General features: G+C 40.9%; 2 pseudogenes; both read left to right on the top strand.

The window, feature by feature from the left end:
* The first annotated feature begins 800 nt into the window (after positions 1-800).
* On the top strand, positions 801-1,890 carry LOC118546844 (proline-rich protein 11 pseudogene; annotated as a pseudogene).
* A 3,603-nt stretch (positions 1,891-5,493) lies between these two features.
* On the top strand, positions 5,494-6,331 carry LOC118546843 (programmed cell death protein 5 pseudogene; annotated as a pseudogene).
* Positions 6,332-6,458: the final 127 nt, after the last annotated feature.

Below are 6,458 nucleotides of genomic sequence, written 5' to 3' on the forward strand. Positions count from 1 at the left end.
GAGAACTTTAAGATCCTCCTATATATGGGGTATGGAATTCATTTTGCAGTGCATTAGATAATAATAAGCACTAGAAATTATATTACTTACTGTAATAAATATCTGGTTGCATATGTTCTTTTTCCCATGCCTCCACACTGTCTTCTCCATGGAGGTGAACAGATTCTTGGAGGTTCATGTGGAAGAGAAAGTAAGAGAACTGAAGTATCTACATTCTCTGAACCCTTCTCAGTGGGGGTATGGGGAAGGAGAGTAGGGATGAGGGGGTGCAGGAATTCTTAGCTCCTCCCCACAGAAGTGTCAGATGTCTGATTTAAATTTTATTTAAAAATTTTTTTTAATTGTAATAAGCCAAATGACATAATCAACAGAGAGAAAATACAACCCACGAAATGGGAGAAAATATTTGCAAATCATATATGGGATAAAGGATTAATATCCAGAATATATAAGAACTACAGCACAAAAACAACCAAAAAACCAACCAGATTAAAAAATGGGCAAAGTATTTGAATAGACATTCTCCAAAGAAGATAGACAAATGACCAATAAGCACATGAAAAGATGCTTAACACTACTCATCATTAGGGAAATGAAAATGAAAACCACAATGAGATACCACATCATACCCATCAGGGTGGCCGTTATCAAAAACACAAGATAATATGTAGTGGCGAGGATGTGGAGAAATTGAAACTCTTGTGTACTACTGGTGGCAATGTAAAATGGGGTAGCCACAATGGCAAGGGACAGGCCACTACCCTACCTCCATCTAATCTCCAGGCTCTTGGACTGAAATAATGCCCAAGTTCAAACAATGAAGAAAAAAGCTAAACGCTGAAGTGAAAAGATTATTCAAAAAAAGAGAAGCCTCCCACTTCAGTTCAAGCTAATTACACCTCCCCCTCTGCCACCGTCACCAGAAAGAGTGGTTATTCCTTCCACAGACAACACCCCTTAGCAGAAGCTGGCTGAGATCAAACTGGAACTTCAAATCTGCCAATATCAAAGTTACAGAAAACTTAGGACACAGAGAGTGTGGTCTGTATAGAGCTGGTGCCAGAACTGCATGGCCCAGAGTTTAGGAAGTCTTGAAAGACATCATCTCTCCATACCATTATGGCCACCAAGAACTTCACGGTCTAAAACAACAGTTTTGCATTTTGGAAAGTGAATTCTGCAAACTCTAGGAGGCACTGAAGACCATCTTGGAAAACTCGTCCTTGTCCAAGCCGTGGTCAAATGTGTCACACAAGTGGTCAATTTAGCCATGTGCCTGCCTATGTTCTAACCATCCCTGGAGAATCCCAAGCTGTACTTCCTCCCATACTGCCACAGCCAGCCACCCACCTTCCTCCTCATCCATCTCTGCCTCTACTCCCTCCGCCTCCTCTCTGCCGGTACCTCCATCACCTTGGCTGCTCAGAAATTCTGATTGTACTAAGGCGCTTCAGGCTGGACCATTAAAAAAAGATGGACCCACGCAGACAACAGTTAAAGATCTCACTGAAATGAAAGAACACACGGTTTTGATGAAGAAATCTATATCATCACCAGAGGCACAGAATTCACTAGTTACCGTCTCTGACCTGCAGTGTATTATCCTGAAACGCAACTTCAAAGTGTTACCAGCTCAACTTACGCATGTCTTAATTACTCCTGGTAAAAAGCCAGATAGGTCTGCGGGAACTACTTAGAAAAGTCAATGTAGAGAGGAGCACAGGTGGAACCGCACTTACCAATAAAGAAAATATGGAAACAGGAGCTACTAGGCTGACTCCAGTAATGACCTGGGCCTTGAGGAGAAAGTTTCAGCACGGTCAGCCTAGCAGTCCAACTCAGACTGCCATTGCAGCTTTGTTGAACAAAACCGACGTCAGCTCTGCCTGACTGCATGTGATGGTCCACAAAATACTCAGATAAAATCATCCCAATCTTTTTTTAATGTAGTAGGGTTTGTATAAATAATTATATATAATTCCATTTGAAGAATTAAAGTATGTTTGGAACCCACTCATACTGTGATATTAAGTGGTATTTGGACATTTTTTAGTTTGCAGGATCAGTAAGAGAACAGATGAAAAAATGCAATCCCCAAAGTGATATTTATCCTGGAATTACCCAATTTAGGTTGGAAAGGTTGTTCAAATTTAATTAGAGAGCTAATTTTTACTCAACAGGTATAGTTATGACATTAAGAAAATAACCTGGTGGGGCGCCTGGGTGGCTCAGTTGGTTAAGTGTCTGACTCTTGGTTTCGGCTCAGGTCATGATCTCATGGGTTGTGGGATCGAGCACTGGTTCAGGCCCCCTGCTCAGCGGAGAGTCTGCTTGAAAGATTCTCTCCTGCTACTCCCCACGCTTTCTCGCTCGCTCTAAAAATAAATAAATAAATCTTAAAAAAAATGAAAAGAACCTGGTGCCCATTCATCTTGAATATTCTTGGGTAATTAAAAAGAAAAGTAGTTTGGGGCGGCTGGGTGGCTCAGTCGCTTAAGCATCTGCCTTTGGCTCAGGTCATGATCCTAGAGTCCCGGGATCAAGCCTTACGTCGGGCTCCCTGCTCAGCGGGGAAGCCTGCTTCTCCCCCTGCTTGTGCTCTCACTCTCTCTCTCTCTCTGTCAAATAAATAAATAAAATCTTTTTTAAAAAAGTATTTCAGGGCACCTGGGTGGCTCAGTTGGTTAAGCGACTGCCTTCGGCTCAGGTCATGATCCTGGAGTCCCGGGATCGAGTCCCACATTGGGCTCCCTGCTCAGCGGGGAGTCTGCTTCTCCCTCTGACTCTCTTCCCTCTCATGCTCTCTCTCATTCACTCTCTCTCAAATAAATAAATAAAATCCTTAAAAAAAAAAAAGTATTTCATCCTGTAAAGCTAATGCATTAAGTGCTACAAACTTGATCAGTAAAAAAGACCCTCTAGATTTGATTTCTGTTCACTATAAACAATCAAGAGGTTAGACCATCCACCATCCAAACCCAGTTATTTTCCAAAAGGATTTGAAGCAAAATGTCCAAAGTAACCTTAAAACTTAGAATGTATCATTTCTTTTTTTTTTTAAGATTTTATTTATTTATTTATTTGACAGAGAGAGACACAGCGAGAAAGGGAACACAAGCAGGGGGAGTGGGAGAGGGAGAAGCAGTCTCCCCGCGGAACAGGGAGCCTGATGCAGGGCTCGATCCCAGGACCCCGAGATCATGACCTGAACCGAAGGCAGATGCTTAAAGACTGAGCCACCCAGGTGCCCCTAGAATGTATCATTTCTAACATCTTACGTAGGTGATTATATCTGGCTCACTGAAGTCTGAGATATTCCTTACTTTGATATCTGTTGTCCACATTCATCCAGCTAAATGTAAATTTCACGAGGACCTCAACATGAACCTTTTATTTTCCACAAGGCCCTGAAGGATTCTCTGAAGTCCATAGCAGGTTCACTGTGAGATCTAATTCCCTGTCCTCAATAGCCTGTTGAGTCAGTAACAGGAATAATGCACACCTGTGTGCAAAAACACAGGTTCTTCCCTGCCAGTCCAGGGTTGCCAGATTTAGCAATTATAAATACATGACACTCAATCAAATTTGTATTTCAGATAAATAACAAATAACTTTTAAGTATAAATATGTCCCATTAAACAATGAATGGTTTCTTTTCATATAATTATGTCCCAAATATTGCATGGGACATAGTTATACTAAAAAAAATATTCAGTGTTTATCTGAAATTCAAGTTTAACTGGGCATTCTGTGTTTTATTTGGCAACCCTATATAAGTCAGACTCCTACAAAATTGCCAAGTATTTCTGGGAACCCCCCGGTTTGTCAGATATATGTACTTAGCAGTGGACATACTATAGCTTCAGCCAAGATCACCATCACTAATGTATTAAGTATCACGAAGGAAGGGGACCTGTCATTAGGGTGAATGTGACTGAAGGCACAGGATTAGCTTTGAAGCTGATAACCTCCACCGCAATTCCAAGAATAAGGATAGCAGAGCCTCATAGATAGGAAACAAGGGGTTTTGATCTTGACTGAAATTTTGAGCCTGACAGGAAGCAGCTACATAGATGATATCCTTGAAATATCCCCTGGTTAGCATAGGCTAAAAAAGATATTTTAGTAACTTCTCAGAAATACCTATTTTGCTTTGAGATGCCATGAAATGTAGAAATACTGCTTTGAGATACCAAATAGAGTATTGTGGGAAGTCACCAGACTGGAAAACAGACCTGGGAATGATGTTTTGTTCTTATGAGACCCACATTTATGTTTACAACACATTTATGAATGAAAATTAAACAGATAATGAAGTTAAGAAACATATGATTCTAGTTTTGTTTTTTTTTTTTTAAACCTGCTAGCTACATTTATATTATGCAAGAATAAAGGGAATGGTCACTGAGAATAAAACATTTGAGTATCTGTAACAATATTTTATGGGGCACTTATAATGTTTGTAATATTAATAAACTATCTTGTACGTCTCAATTAAATTTAAATGATGTGATGATTTCATCACTCTTGTGGAATAATGGTTCATAAAAAATGCTATAGAATAAAGAAATGCTGGGGCGCCTGGATGGCTCAGTTGGTTAAGCGACTGCCTTCGGCTCAGGTCATGATCCTGGAGTCCCTGGATCGAGTCCCGCATCGGGCTCCCTGCTTGGCAGGGAGTCTGCTTCGCCCTCTGACCCTATCCCCTCTCATGTGTTCTTTCTCTCTCATTCTCTCTCTCTCAAATAAATAAAATCTTAAAAAAAAAAAAAAAAAGAATAAAATGCTATAGAAATCCTATAAATACTTGTAAAGCTGCTATTGCCATTGTATCAGTATTTTTTTTTTTGTCGCCATTGTATCAGTATTAAAAGGTGTTCTACCTTGCATCTTTTACTAATTTTTATCACAGGCTTTATATTGTTTCCATTTGAGAATCCTGTAAATGCTACGGCTTCATTAAACTGTTGCTAATCATATAAAAAAAAATGGTTCAGCCACTGTAGAAAACAGTATGGTGGTTTTCAAAAAATTAAAAATAGAAGTACCATATGACCCAGCAATCCCACTTCTGGATACATACCCCAAAAAACTGAAAGCAGAGTTTGAAGAGACATTTGCACACTCACGTTCATAGCAACATTACAATAGCCAAAAGGTGAGAAGTCCATCAACAGATCGATGGATAAACAAACTGTGGTACACAATACAATGAAATATTATTCAGCCTTTATTTATTTATTTATTTTTAAGATTTTATTTATTTGAGAGAGAGAGAATGAGTGAGAGAGAGCGCGCACACAAGAGAGGGGAGGGTCAGAGGGAGAAGCAGACTCCCTGCTCAGCAGGGAGCCCGATGCGGGGCTCGATCCCAGGACTCCAGGATCATGACCTGAGCCGAAGGCAGTCGCTTAACCAACTGAGCCACCCAGGCGTCCCGAAATATTATTCAGCCTTTAAAAAGGAAAGAAATTTTGACAAGATACAACAGGGATGAGACTTGAGAACATTACACCCAGTGAAATAAGCCAGCCACAAAAAGACAAATACTTAAGTACCTCGTGTGGTCAAATTCATAGAGATAAAAAATAGAATGGTGGTTGCCAGGGGCCAGGGAAGGGCGGAGGGCCGGAACGATGAATTGTTGTTTACATGGGTAGAGTTTCAGTTTTGCAGGATGAAGGAGTTCTGGAGATGGATGGTGGTGATGGTGGCACAATATGCTGTGGATGGCCCTGAACTGTATACTTAAAAAGGGTTAAGGTGGGCGCAGTGGGGAGGGTCGTGCGCGCGCCGGGGCGCTGCGGGAGAGCCCTCGGAGCGTGGTCGCGGCGGCTCGACCCGGGACTGCGGCACCAGGGCGGAGGAGGAGCTGGAGGCTCTGAGGAAGGAGAGGCTGGCCGAACTGCAGGCGAAGCGTGGGGATCCTGGCGATGCAGCACAACAGGAAGCAAAGCACAGGGAAGCTGAAATGAGAAACAGTATCCTAGCCCAAGTCCTGGATCAGTCAGCCCGGGCCCGTTTAAGTAACTTAGCACTTGTAAAGCCCGAAAAAACTAAAGCAGTAGAGAATTACCTCATACAGATGGCAAGATATGGACAACTAAGTGGGAAGGTATCAGAACAAGGTTTAATAGAAATCCTTGAAAAAGTAAGGCAACAAACAGAAAAGAAAACCACAGTTAAATTCAACAGAAGAAAAGTCATGGACTCTGAGGAAGAGGACGATTATTGAAATTTAAGATGTTTAGAGACTGGAACTTAATGGAACAGTTCTAGGACAGATAATACTGGGTAGAAGTGAAGATCTGATTGTTTACTTTGTTGTCTATATGTCTTTTAAAAAAATAAACTTGTTATGCAAAAAAATGGTTAAGGTGGTAAACTTTATGTCAGGTGTATCTTTTTAAAATTTTTAAAAAGATTTTATTTATTTATTTGACAGAGAGAGACAAAGC

The sequence above is a fragment of the Halichoerus grypus genome, chromosome 5, assembly GCF_964656455.1.
Source record: "Halichoerus grypus chromosome 5, mHalGry1.hap1.1, whole genome shotgun sequence".
In the NCBI taxonomy this organism is placed as follows: Eukaryota; Metazoa; Chordata; class Mammalia; order Carnivora; family Phocidae; genus Halichoerus; species Halichoerus grypus.